General features: G+C 52.9%; 1 protein-coding gene across 2 annotated transcripts in view; it reads left to right on the top strand.

Moving 5' to 3' along the window:
- PSMB3 (proteasome 20S subunit beta 3) overlaps window positions 1–14298 on the top strand; it is a 175811-nt gene that overhangs the window by 35763 nt on the left and 125750 nt on the right. The window lies entirely within an intron of this gene.

Below are 14298 nucleotides of genomic sequence, written 5' to 3'. Positions count from 1 at the left end.
TGCTCCATTTGTGGTGTTATCTGGTAAGGGTATTTTTGATACCTACTTTGGTGGTGGTTTGAGTCACGCAGCCCTTGAAGGAAGGAAGGATTGCTCACATTACTTTCCAACTTGCACGTGGTTCTCCAACACCTGGATTATTTTAAAAAGACTGTTTCCTTTCTTAATTTTAAGGACTCTAAACTTAAGTGTTAGCGCTACAAATTTATGTATGTTAGATTTCCCTGCTTACATTGTCCCAGAAGGTGGCCTTTATGGTGGCTATTACTTCAGCATGCAGGGTGTCTGATCTGGTGGCACTGTCTTGCCGTTCACCTCTAGTTCTTCACAGGGATAAGGTGGTTCTGCGACCATGTCCATCGTTCCTTCCAAAGGTCGTCTCCGATTTTCTTCTGACTGAAGACATTGTGTTGCCTTCCCTGTGTCCTAAGCCTAAGCATCCTAAGGAAGTTGCCCTGCATTCCCTGGATGTGGTTCAGGCAATCAGGGTGTACCTGGCAGCTACAGAGCAGTTTCATAAGTCAGACTCACTGTTTGTCCTCACGGATGTACCTCGCAAGGAGCTGGCTGCTTCTGCTGTGACCATCTGCAGATGGATCAGGCAGACTGTGGTTCAGGCTTATTCTATTAAGGGTCAGGTTCCTCCTTTACCTGTCAGGGCATACTCTACTGGGGCGCTTAGTGCCTCCTGGTCCTTCCATCATTAGGCATCAGTGGTGCAAGTTTGCAAATCTGGCACTTGGTCGTCTGTGCACACATTCACAAAGTTTTTTATAAAGTGGATGTGTTGGCATCTGCGGTTGCTTCTTTTGGCCACAAAGGTTTCCAGGCTGCTGTTTAGAGGATTCTTTTTGTAGGTGTTTTTTTTTTTTCAGGTGAGCTCCAGCTGTTCTCAATTGAGCTTTGTTACCTGGTTGGTTATGTTTAGGAAGCAGGGTTCGTACGGTCATGAAATTCCTGGAAAAGTCATGGGATTTTGACATGACACTTTCCAGGCCTGGAAAAATATTGGAAAATGACTGAATCCCACAAGGTTTTGGAGAAGTCATGGAATTGGGAAAGGCACCACTGCTGTGGAGCAGATGCTTAATTATTTTATTGACAGTGACAGAGAGCTGCACGATTGATAAAAGTAAAAAAATCACGATCTCCATTCTCCTCCCGACAATCTTAACATGACCTTTGCTGCATTGTTTACATAGCTGTGAGATAGCAGAGATCGGCGGCCTCCTGTCTATTAACATCAGTCTCCCAGTTCAGTACTATAAACACAATGAAATACAATGTATCTTTTCCTTCTGTCTGCCCGGAGGAGGGAAATTTAACCTCTTAAAGACTAAACCTTTTTTGACACTTGTTGCTTGCAAGTTAAAATAAGTATTTTTGCTAGAAAAGTACTTGGAACCCCCAAACATTTATATATTTTTTTTTAGCAGAGACCCTACAGAATAAAATGGTGATTGTTGTAATATTTTATGTCACACTGTATTTGCGCAGCAGTCTTTCAAACGCAATTAATACACTTTAATGAATAACAAAAAAAAAATGAAACAGTAAAGTTATCCCAATTTTGTTTTTTTTTTTTTATAATGTAAAAGATAATGTTACGCAGAGAATCGTGATCTTAATTCCAAGCAAAAAAATTGTGATTCTCATTTCATCCAGAATCGTGCAGCTCTACAGTGACATGACATTTTACATTGTGTAAGCGTCTATCTGCATAGGAGCAGGGTCGGTGCTACCTATAGGTAGGCGTATAGCAGTCAGGGGCAGTGCTAGGGCTGCTGAACCGCCCCTTCAGTGCTGTGCTCGGTCCCTATCCGCCCAGCGGGGAGGCGGGCAGCTTTACATTGACTTGTGGAGGAGCAGCGCAGAACCACCACTACTACTAGGTTTGAGGGGCCCAGGAGGTGAGAGCCATGAGGGCATTTTTTTCTTTAAATGGAGGAGCAGCGCAGAACCACCACTACTACTAGGTTTGAGGGGCCCAGGAGGTGAGAGCAGTGAGGGCATTTTTTTTCTTTAATTTCAGCGCGCAGGTGGATAAAGCGGGCGCCGCATGTCCTGATCCTGAAGTTATGATCTGGCCGGCCACGGCAGCCACCATCCTTTCCCTTGCAGAGTGATACTCTGAAGAGTCTGTGCAGGAGTAAGAGGTGGCTGCAGGAGCAGGTGGGGGATTCCAGCGGCGGGTGCACGTGCATGCATAGTCAGGCAGCAGGACATGGAAGGTACAGTGATTACAGCCTCAGTACCAACATATTAGGCCACAGTGTTCCTACTCTATATGGCTGTATATATTGATTCTGTGGCTGTACTTTATATACTAATACTGGGTCTATGTGTTATATTCTGACACTATGGCTGTACTGTATATACTGATTATATGGCTGTGTATTCTGATACTATGGCTGCACTGTATATGCTGATTCTGTGGCTGTACTTTATAAACTGATACCGTGGCTGTAGTGTATATACAGATTCAATAGCTGTACTGTATACACTGATTCTGTGGCTGTAGTGTATACACTGATTCTGTGGTTGTAGTGTATATGCTGATTCTGTGGCTGTAGTGTATATACTGATTCTGTGGCTGTAGTGTATATACTGATTCTGTGGCTGTAGTGTATATGGCTGTGTATTCTGATACTGTGGCTTTTTCTGTATATGGCTGCATATGCTGATACTTATCAGCATATACAGTACAGCCACAGTATCGGTATATACACTACAGCCACAGTATCGGTATATACACTACAGCCACAGTATCGGTATATACACTACAGCCACAGTATCGGCATATACACTACAGACACAGTATCGGCATATACACTACAGACACAGTATCGACACTACAGACACAATATCGGAATATAACACACAGACACAATATCGGAATATAACACACAGACACGGAATCAGTGTATACAGTACAGCCACAGAATCGGCATATAAAGTACAGCCATATAGCACCTACTGTACTATGATCATCATAATGATCATACTGTAAACATAGTGAGATGCTTCTGCTTAGGCCTTGTTTACACTTGTATTTTGGAGGGCAGTAAAAATGTGCAGCTGAGCTGCTTTTTTTTTTTTTTTTTTTTTTTTTTTTTTTTACCACCCCCAACAACTCTCCCCTAGGGCCCTTTCACACAACCTTTCCAACCAGGGTCGTCTTGTCTCTTTTTCAGGCAGGCCTGATCATGAGGTCCATGCAGGTCTATGGGCAGGCTGATGTAAATAGACTTGTGTCTGTTTACACCTACCCCCTTTTCATTCATTCAGGTCCAGAAACAAAGGGAAAAGGACTGCGTGTAGGGTTACCACCTCATCCCTTTAAACCAGGACACATATTAATTACACAGGTTCTGTGGCTGATTAAGGTGGTAATTAAACTCACTTGGTACCTTAGGTGCATTAGCCTCAGAACCTGTGTAATTATTATGTGTCCTGGATTAAAGAGATGGGGTGGTAACCGGTTTCAGAGCATGCGTGCGTTAGTTAACATGTATACATAGACCTTTCATGAAACATTAGGTCATAAATATTTACGTAAAGTCATGGAGAAGTCATGGAAAAGTCATGGAATTTTATTGGTGAAAATGTGTATGAACCCTGAGGAAGTTAGTTTTCTGCGTTTCCCACCCCTCGTGTTTGGCACTGCTTTTGTTCATCCCTACGGTCATGAAGATGAAGAACTGTGTCCGTCAATGAATGAAAGCAAAAATGGGATTTTTGACTTGCCGTAAAGTCCATTTCTCTAATTGTTCATTGAGGGATGCTTTGTTCCAGCTCTCTCTGCTGTGCACATTCCAGGGGTGGAAAAATTGGCAGGCAGACTACCTCAGTCGGCAGGCACTGGATCCGGGCGAATGGTCTCTGCACCCGGAGGTGTGTCATCAACTGTGTCTTCAGTGGGGGGACTCCCGATTTGGACCTGTTGGCCTCTCGTCTTCTCATCAAGGAAGGTTCAGAGGTTTGTGGCAAGGTCTCAGGATCCTCTGGCTGATGCCGCGGACGCTCTGGTGGCACCTTGGGGTCGGTATCGTCTAATGCAGGGCTCAAAATTTAAAGTCCTGAGCTACTAGCCAGGCCTTAAGGGTTACTCGCCACCAGTTGCCCCACCCAACTCCTACCCTGCCCCGCCCCTAATTCCGCCCCTAAACACGCCATAAAATTATACTGTTAAATGTTTTTGCATTAATGCAGAAGTTACAAAAATAAATATTAATAACGTTTTCAGTGCCCATCAGTGCAGCCTAATCAGTGCCCATCAAGGGTCTGGAACCCCCAAATCACCATCCTAGTAACCCCCCCCCCCCCCCAAATTTCACCTCCTAGAACAAATCCTACCCGTCAAATCCTCCCCCCATCAAAATTTTCCCCCTAGCACAAAAAAACCCATTTTCTCTTACGTCCTCCGACAGTCGCCGCCTCTTCATATTCGTCACATATGGGGTATTAGACTTTGCTCCGAAGGAGTAGCTAGGCAACAGAATATGTTAACAATAAAGCTTTAACATATCCCACCCTCAAGGGGTGGTCCCCTCAGTCAATACCCTCCTACTTCCTGCAACCATATCTCAGTTTTAATGTCTAGCTTGTCAGGAGTGGCTGGCTCTCTCTGTGCTGGGACTTTTTGTCCCAGACTCTTTCTTCTTTTTGATATTTTGTTTGAGTTTTCTCTCTACCTTTACTTAGCTGTTATTTTTGTCAGCATTAGTTAGTTCTTCGGACGAAGAGGATCATGCGGACTGGGTCTCGGGCTGATCCCCCTGGTCGCAGGTCGTGGGTCAGTGGCTTCCCAGTCTGCCATCGAGCGTTCAGCCAGGTAACGCTCCTGGCACGGTGAACGACCCATCCCTGTTCGGTGCAGGGATGATTGGTGAGGTGGCTACCTCACCGGACGCTGTGCGGTTTCTGAACCGCCATTGTGTGCGTCTTGAATTGCGACTCTCCCTGCCTCATGTGCAGCGGCTTGTTCGCCTGTGCGGGTTCCCCACGCCATGTGAGGTAAGTGTATCTATGTGGGGACCTGTCTGTCTGGGGGGGGTCTCAGTCTGGGACTGTGTAACCTGCCTTTAATCACACTGCTTGTCTCCCTATATCTCGGCTGCATGCTGTGGGCTGCAAGGGGGGGGGGAGCTGTATGACACTGAGTATGTCAGGCTGGGCAGTGTGAGGAGCTGTGTGCTGTGGGGCATGTTTTTAATGGCATGTTGGGGCATATACAGCGATCGCTGCGGCGATCTAACATGTATCCATATGATGGGATAATATTGTGTGTGATTTTATGCACTGTGGAGCGGCGATTTCGGCGCCAAACGGCGCCATTTTACCGGCGCCCGCTCCGGCCGCATGGTTTACATGCACGGCGGCCATTTTCTTGTAGCCTCCATAGGCTTACATAGAGCGCCCTGGCAGCATCACTTCCTCTCTCCTGGAAGCACCGATCGAGGCAGCAGCAGCAGCGGAGTCTCCTCAGGTTTTATCCTTCTATTCCTGTGTTCCATTGCCTGTATTCAGTCTGTATATTCCCTGTGGGGGTCTCATTGTGCCTGAGTGTGGTGCGGTGGGCTGCGCTTGCCGCGCTTGCTGTAAGGGGGCAGTTAACCCTTGGTTGTCTGGCATACAGGGGCAATGGATTCTCAGGAGGGCAAGTTTCCCACAGTATTGGTGGAAAGCCAGGGGACCGCTGTTTCCCCCCCAGGGGGGGATTTGGCCACGATTGTGGCTGGCCTTGCTGCACAGGTGCAAATGCTGGTGGCTGCTCAATCTACTAAACGGCCCAGAGTTGCTCTGTCCTCTGATTCTGAGGGTGAAGGTGATGGGGCTGTTCTGGCGGGGACCCCCCTATCGGGGTCCCGCTCCTCTCTTGATCTAGTGGGGTCTGAGGTAGAGGCTGAAGTTGAGGGGGTTGATAATTCTCCCCCTGGCTCGCCTGAAGAGCTTGCAATCATGGATGAGTTGATTGCTTCCATTAAGCAGACGCTACGTTTGCAGGACGAGGTGTGTCCCCCAGCTGCCTTGGCGGCTTATGGGACGCAGAGAAAACGCAGGACGCCGCAGGTTTTTCCCTGCAATGCTGATTTTCAGCGCGCTGTTAAGGACCAATGGCGCGATTTGCGCAAGCCTTTTGCGGTACCAAGTAAATTTAAGCTGCGTTATCCTTTCTCGCCTGCCACTGATGAACGGTGGTGTGTGCCTCCGCCAGTGGATCATGCTATTGCGGTTTTGAACAAAGCCACTGCGATCCCTGCAGAGGGATCCCCTGTTTTCCGTGATGCCACGGATAGGAGACTGGAGTCTCTTGCCCGTCATACTTATTCTGTTACGGGTTCTATGCTTAAGGCTCTGTTTGCTTCTCTCATGGCGGCCCAGGCGATCGCAAGTTGGACGCAGATGCTTAGGCGCGTCCTAGTGGCCGATTCGGCCTCGGCGGCGACCCTGGATATGGTGGATCAGATCCACCAGGGTGTCATGTATCTGTGTGATGCGGACCTGGACCTGATTCCGTTGGCCGCGCGTGTGCACAGCGTGGCGGTGTTGTCTCGCCGCCTGGTTTGGTTGAAATGTTGGTCGGTGGACCAATCTTCACGTAAAACCTTAGCCAATCTGCCTTATGATGGGTCTCGCCTTTTTGGGGAGTCCCTGGATGTGTTGATTAAGGGGATTACCGGGGGTAAGAGCACTCTCTTGCCCCTTTTCCCCAAGGCTAAGGGGGCTTCTGGGAAGAAGCATGCTCATTTTCGGCCCCCTCAGGGGTCCTTTCGTGCCTTTCGGCCGCACTACAAGGGCAAACCGTTCAAGGGCCAGGGCTCTCAGAAGAAACCCTGGTCTGGGAAACAGAAGTCCGGCCAATCCGGACCTGCGGCCCATAACAGTTCGGCCTGAAGGGGCGCCCTCACCCAGTTTTGGGGTGGGGGGACGCTTGCTCGGTTTTCTTCAGCCCTGGTTGGCCCGTGTGCGGGACAGATGGGTTCTGGAAATCGTTCGATCTGGTTACAAGATCGAGTTTCTCTCTCGGCCAGAGAGCAGATTTTTTCCCTCAAATCTACAACTGTCTCCAGAGCGCCTGCGGGATCTGCACCTGGCGGTGCGGGACCTGAGGGCTCAGGGAGTGGTGGTTCCGGTGCCTCATCGGGACAGATTTCGGGGGTTTTATTCCAATCTGTTCACCGTGCCCAGAAAGGAGGGCAAGGTTCGTCCTATTCTGGACTTGAAAGCTCTGAACCGCTCTGTGCGGGTTCGCAAGTTCCGCATGGAATCCCTGCGCTCGGTGGTGGCTGCCCTGGTTCCGGGGGAATTCATGGCCTCCATCGATTTGAAGGATGCGTATCTTCACATCCCCATATTCGAGGGTCATCAGAGATACCTTCGATTTGCCATTGCGGAGGATCACTACCAGTTCGTGGCGTTGCCCTTTGGGCTCGCCTCGGCTCCGCGGGTCTTCACCAAGGTGCTTGCACCGGTTCTGGCATTATTGAGAGCCCAGGGCATTTCTGTCCTGGGGTATCTGGACGACATTCGGATTCGGTCTGCGACCAGTCAGGGTCTGGAGAAGGACCTGTCTGTCACGATGCAAACTCTGCAGGAGTTCGGTTGGACGATAAATGTTCCAAAGTCGACACTGAGTCCGTCGGTTCGTCTTCCCTATCTGGGAATGATACTGGACTCGGTGCAGGCGAAGGTCTTCCTGCCGGAAGACAAACTCAGGACTCTTCAGGAGGAAGTCAGGTCCCTCAGGGACGTTCCGAACTCGTCTCTGCGGACGTGTATGGGATGTCTGGGATTGATGGTCTCGGCTTTCGAGGCGATTCCTTTTGCGCAGTTTCACACGCGGGGTCTCCAGGCGGAGATCTTGTCCAAGTGGGACGGGCGACCTCAATCTCTGGATCTTCAGATCTCGTTGAGTCATCGCACCAGGGAAAACCTTCTGTGGTGGCTCCAGTCCCCGTTGGTGTCCGGGGGCAAGTCGTTTCGTCCGATCTCGTGGACGATAATCACCACGGATGCCAGCCTGTCGGGCTGGGGTGGTGTTCTGGGCGTTCTGTCCGCCCAGGGGACCTGGTCGGAGGGGGAGTCTTCCCTCCCGATCAACATTCTGGAATTGCGTGCGATAAGGCTCTGTCTTCATCGCTGGACGGACCGGCTGCAGGGCTGCCCGGTTCGGGTGCAGACGGACAATGCCACGGCGGTGGCCTACATCAACCACCAAGGGGGCACCAGGAGTGCCCGAGCGGCTCGAGAAGTGGCCGACATTCTGTCTTGGGCCGAGACTCATGTCCCGGCGATAACGGCGGTTCACATTTCGGGAGTGGAGAACTGGCAGGCGGACTATCTGAGTCGCCAGACCCTGGATCAGGGGGAATGGTCTCTCCACCCGGCTGTCTTCCAGATGTTGTGCGCGAAGTGGGGTCTTCCAGATGTGGACCTGTTCGCGTCTCGCCTCAACTACAAGGTGAAGAGGTTCGTGGCAAGGACGCGCGACCCTCGGGCAGACGCGTCGGACGCGTTAGTGGCCCCGTGGCATCAGTACAGGCTGATGTACGCGTTTCCACCGATTCAGTTGCTGTCCCGGTTCCTTCGCAGGTTACACTCGGAACGCAGCACGGTGATTCTTGTGGCACCGGACTGGCCTCGCCAGTCCTGGTACGCAGACCTCGTGAATCTGGCGGTCGACGCCCCCTGGCGTCTGCCTCTTCGGGACGATCTACTGTCTCAAGGACCGATTTACCATCCTGCTTTACAGTCGCTGGCTTTGACGGCCTGGCTGTTGAGACCGAGGTCCTGAAGGAGAAGGGTCTCTCTCCAGAGGTTGTTCATACCTTGATCAACGCGAGGAAGTCTTCCTCGGGAAAGGTTTATTACCGTACTTGGAAGGCCTATTTTGCCTGGTGTGAGTCCAGGGGGTTTTCACCCCGCACGTACTCGGTTTCCCGTGTGCTGTCTTTCCTTCAGACGGGTGTCGATCAGCGTTTGGCGCTGGCTACGATAAAGGGTCAGGTGTCTGCGCTGGCCGTTCTGTTTCAACGTCCCGTGGCTTCCAACTCCTTGGTTGGCACTTTTATTCAGGGTGTGCGGCATCTGGTTCCTCCTAGGAGGGATCCTTTGCCCCCTTGGGACTTGAATCTAGTCCTGTCTGTGTTACAACGTGCTCCTTTTGAACAGATCAGGGAGATATCGTTGTCTATGTTGTCCAAAAAGGTCGCCTTTTTGGTGGCGATCACTTCGGCTCGCAGAGTGTCGGAACTGGCGGCTTTGTCCTGCAAGTCTCCGTACCTGGTTGTTCATTTGGATAAGGTGGTCTTGCGACCTAATCCTTCTTTTCTGCCGAAACGAGTTTCGGAATTCCATCTTAACGAGGATATTGTTTTGCCTTCGTTGTGCACGAAGCCTAAACATCCAAAGGAGGTGAGACTACATTCTCTGGATGTTGTTCGGGCGATTAGGGTTTACCTTAAATCGACTGAGTCTTTTCGAAAGACGGACTCCTTGTTTTGTTCTTCCAGAGGGTCCTCGGAAGGGCATGGCGGCTTCCGCCTCTACCATTGCCAAATGGATCAGGCAGACCATTGAACAGGCCTATGCCTTGCAGGGGAAGGTTCCCCCTGTGCCTGTGAAGGCGCACTCTACTAGATCTCTGAGTACGTCTTGGGCCTGTCGTCATGGGGCTTCTGTAGCCCAGGTGTGTAAGGCGGCGACTTGGTCGACCGTACACACTTTCACAAAATTCTACAAAGTAGATGTTCAGGCATCGGCGGATGCTTCCTTTGGCCGCAAGGTTCTTAGTGCGGCTGTTCCCTAGGGTCCCTTGTTGGGGACTCCTGGCTGTTGGGATAAGTTTTGTATCCCCTGGTTTTTTGTCTTTTCCTGGGTTGTTGCTCCTGTTGAGCACTTATTTTTGCTGTTGCCCGGCTGGTTTCCTTCCTTTGGTAAGGTTCCTTTCTTTGATGTGGAGACTGCGTTGCCTTTCGGCGCGGATGCGTTTCCCACCCCTCATGTTTGCACTGCTTTGGGACGTCCCCATATGTGACGAATATGAAGAGGCGGCGACTGTCGGAGGACGTAAGAGAAAACGGAATTTTTGTAAAATCTTACCTGTAAAATTCCTTTCTCTGAGTCCTCCGACAGTCGCCGCCCCCGCCCCTCTTTTGGGGTTTGAATGTATACTCTACTGCTATTCCACTAAAACTGAGATATGGTTGCAGGAAGTAGGAGGGTATTGACTGAGGGGACCACCCCTTGAGGGTGGGATATGTTAAAGCTTTATTGTTAACATATTCTGTTGCCTAGCTACTCCTTCGGAGCAAAGTCTAATACCCCATATGTGACGAATATGAAGAGGCGGCGACTGTCGGAGGACTCAGAGAAAGGAATTTTACAGGTAAGATTTTACAAAAATTCCGTTATTCCTACTGACACAACCCCCCCCCCCCCCCCCAATACCCCTTTTTAACAGCCCCAAGACTTCCTGTTCTGGCACAAATCCATCCCCCCACCCCATTCCAATAATCTCTATAAGGGCGATCCCCAAATCCCCACTCCTGGCACAAATCCTCACTCCTGGCACAAATCCTCACCCCCCCAGCACGAATCACTCCTCCTAGCACCCTCCCCCCCCCCCCAATTCCCCTGCTAGAAGAAATCTTATATTGTCACCTCTCAAATTCCCCATCCCAGCACAACCCCGCTCCCCCCCCATATCGATCCCACTTAGAAGTAATCATCTTCTCCCCACCCCTCCTAGTACAAATACTTTTTGGGGGATTGTCCCTGGGGGGGGGGGTTGGAATAAGAGAATTTGTAGCATGAGGGGTGGGGAGAAGATGATTACTTCTAGGTGGGATCAATATGGGAGGGGGGTTGTGCTAAGAGGGGGGGGACTGTGCTGAGATGGGGTGGTTGTGCTAGAAGGGGGGAATGTGCTGAGATTGGGGGGGGGGGGGTTGTGCTAGCAGGGGAGGGACTGTGCTGAGATGGGGGGGTTGTGCTAGGAGGGGGGGGGGACTGTGCTGAGATGGGGGGGGGTTGTGCTAGGAGGGGGGACTGTGCTGAGATGGGGGGTTGTGCTAGGAGGGAGGGGACTGTGCTGAGATGGGGGGGTTGTGCTAGGAGGGGGGGGGGGACTGTGCTGAGATGGGGGGGGGGGTTGTGCTAGGAGGGGGGGGGACTGTGCTGAGATGGGGGGGGTTGTGCTAGGAGGGGGGGGGGACTGTGCTGAGATGGGGAGGGGGGTTGTGCTAGGAGGGGGGGGACTGTGCTGAGATGGGGGGGGTTGTGCTAGGAGGGGGGGGGGGGACTGTGCTGAGATGGGGAGGGGGGTTGTGCTAGGAGGGGGGGGACTGTGCTGAGATGGGGGGACTGTGCTAGGAGGGGGGGGGACTGTGCTGAGATGGGGGGGTTGTGCTAGGAGGGGGGGGGGGGGGACTGTGCTGAGATGGGGGGGGGGTTGTGCTAGGAGGGGGGGGACTGTGCTGAGATGGGGGGGGGGGTTGTGCTAGGAGGGGGGGGACTGTGCTGAGATGGGGAGGGGGGTTGTGCTAGGAGGGGGGGGACTGTGCTGAGATGGGGAGGGGGGTTGTGCTAGGAGGGGGGGGACTGTGCTGAGATGGGGGGGGGTTGTGCTAGGAGGGGGGGGGACTGTGCTGAGATGGGGGGGGGTTGTGCTAGGAGGGGGGGGGACTGTGCTGAGATGGGGAGGGGGGTTGTGCTAGGAGGGGGGGGGACTGTGCTGAGATGGGGGGGTGGTTGTGCTAGAAGGGGGGAATGTGCTGAGATTGGGGGGGGGGGGTTGTGCTAGCAGGGGAGGGACTGTGCTGAGATGGGGGGGTTGTGCTAGGAGGGGGGGGGGACTGTGCTGAGATGGGGGGGTTGTGCTAGGAGGGGGGACTGTGCTGAGATGGGGGGTTGTGCTAGGAGGGAGGGGACTGTGCTGAGATGGGGGGGTTGTGCTAGGAGGGGGGGGGGACTGTGCTGAGATGGGGGGGGGGGTTGTGCTAGGAGGGGGGGGGACTGTGCTGAGATGGGGGGGGGGGTTGTGCTAGGAGGGGGGGGGACTGTGCTGAGATGGGGGGGGTTGTGCTAGGAGGGGGGGGGACTGTGCTGAGATGGGGAGGGGGGTTGTGCTAGGAGGGGGGGGGACTGTGCTGAGATGGGGGGACTGTGCTAGGAGGGGGGGGGACTGTGCTGAGATGGGGGGGGGGTTGTGCTAGGAGGGGGGGGGACTGTGCTGAGATGGGGGGGGGGTTGTGCTAGGAGGGGGGGGACTGTGCTGAGATGGGGGGGGGGGGTTGTGCTAGGAGGGGGGGGGACTGTGCTGAGATGGGGAGGGGGGTTGTGCTAGGAGGGGGGGGGGACTGTGCTGAGATGGGGAGGGGGGTTGTGCTAGGAGGGGGGGGACTGTGCTGAGATGGGGGGGGGGTTGTGCTAGGAGGGGGGGGGACTGTGCTGAGATGGGGAGGGGGGTTGTGCTAGGAGGGGGGGGGACTGTGCTGAGATGGGGGGGGGGTTGTGCTAGGAGGGGGGGGACTGTGCTGAGATGGGGGGGTTGTGCTAGGAGGGGGGGACTGTGCTGAGATGGGGGGGTTGTGCTAGGAGGGGGGGGGGTTGTGCTAGGAGGGGGGACTGTGCTGAGATGGGGAGGGGGGTTGTGCTAGGAGGGTGGGGGGACTGTGCTGAGATGGGGGGGTTGTGCTAGGAGGGGGGGACTGTGCTGAGATGGGGGGGTTGTGCTAGGAGGGGGGGGGACTGTGCTGAGATGGGGGGGTTGTGCTAGGAGGGAGGGGGGGGGATTGTGCTGAGATGGGAATTTGGGAGGTGACAGGATAAGATTTGTACCCCAGTGTAGTTCACCCTTTCCTCCAGCATGTCACAGACCTCAGATTCAGCACCTGTGATACCAGATACATCGCTCTGTGATCCTCCTCTTCATATGTCAGAGCGGAGGTGGAGCGGAGGAGAAGCCGATTCCTATTCCTAAAGCTTTGCACGGACAGCTGGCGGGAGAGATGCGGCTGCAGAAGGGGAAGAAGATTGCAGCTCAGGAAGGTCACTGCATGTCAGATCGGGACTATACAGAGTTTGTTACCCGCCCCCTTTCCACATTGCTTTGACTCGGAGGAGAGGGGATAACAAACTCTGAATAGTCCCGATCTGACATGCAGTGTCCATCCTGAGCCGCAATCTTCTTCCCCTTCTGCAGCCGCATCTCTCCCGAGCTGTCCGTGCAAAGCTTTAGGAATTAATTGTCTTCTCCTCCGCTCCACCTCCACTCTGACTCAGGGGAGAAGTCCCGATCTGACAGGAGTGTGTGAAGCCCGGTGAGAAGACATAGAGAGCGCATCCCGCTCTCTCCTGTCACAGAAACACTCCTGGCAGCGCCCCTCCACCTCCCATGACACAGACGCCCAGCCAGAGCATCCATCCATCCATCCATCCCACCCTACCTTGTACGGGTGTACTGCCGATTTTTCCAACTTGGGCTTGAACCCCTCCATCAGTCCTGCTGGATAATGTCGGAGCGGCGGATCATCCCGCTCAGCTTTAATTGTAATTGGCGGGCGCTCGCTGACATACACAGTCCCGCCTCCTAGCCCGGCTTCTTTGATAGACAGAACACGTCCTGGTTGGCCAGGTGTTCTGTCTATCAAAGAAGCCGGGCTAGGAGATGGAACTGTGTGTCGGCGAGCGCCCCGGCCATTACAATTAAAGCTGAGCGGGATGATCCGCCGCTGACATTATCCAATCCTTCAGCGGCTTTCCTCTCCTCTCTTCCCCTGGCAGTAGCTCGCCATACATAATTTTCCACTCGCAAAATGCGAGTAGGCGAGTGGAAAATTTGAGGGCTGGTCTAATGTATGCCTTTCCCCTATTACAAATTCTGCCAAGACCTCTGTGCAGAATTGAGGCAGAAGGGATTCCAGTCATTCTGGTGGCCCAGACTGGCCCCGCTGGTCTTGGTACGCAGGCCTAGCAAGACTGGTAGCTGATGCCCCTTCGAGACTCCCTCTCTGAGAAGATCTTTTGTCTCAAGCACTAATCTTCCATTCTGGTTTACGGTCGCTGGCTTTAACGGCCTGCTTATTGAAAGCCAGGTACTGAGGGACACAGGGTTGTCGGATCTGATAATTCCTATACTGTTGAAAGCTAGGAAATCTACTTTTAGGAAGATTTATCGAGTTTGGATGGCGTACATTACTTGGTGTGAGTCTCGGGGATGGGCGGTTCCTTCCGTTCTTTTCGGTGTTTCTCCTGGAGTTTCTACAAAAAGGTGTAGATCAGCGTTTGGCCCTG

This window comes from Pelophylax lessonae (assembly GCF_965119305.1).
Source record: "Pelophylax lessonae genome assembly, chromosome: 11".
Taxonomy (NCBI): domain Eukaryota; kingdom Metazoa; phylum Chordata; class Amphibia; order Anura; family Ranidae; genus Pelophylax; species Pelophylax lessonae.
Note: the sequence above shows the minus strand (reverse complement) of the source record. Positions and strands in the feature narration are given on the sequence as shown.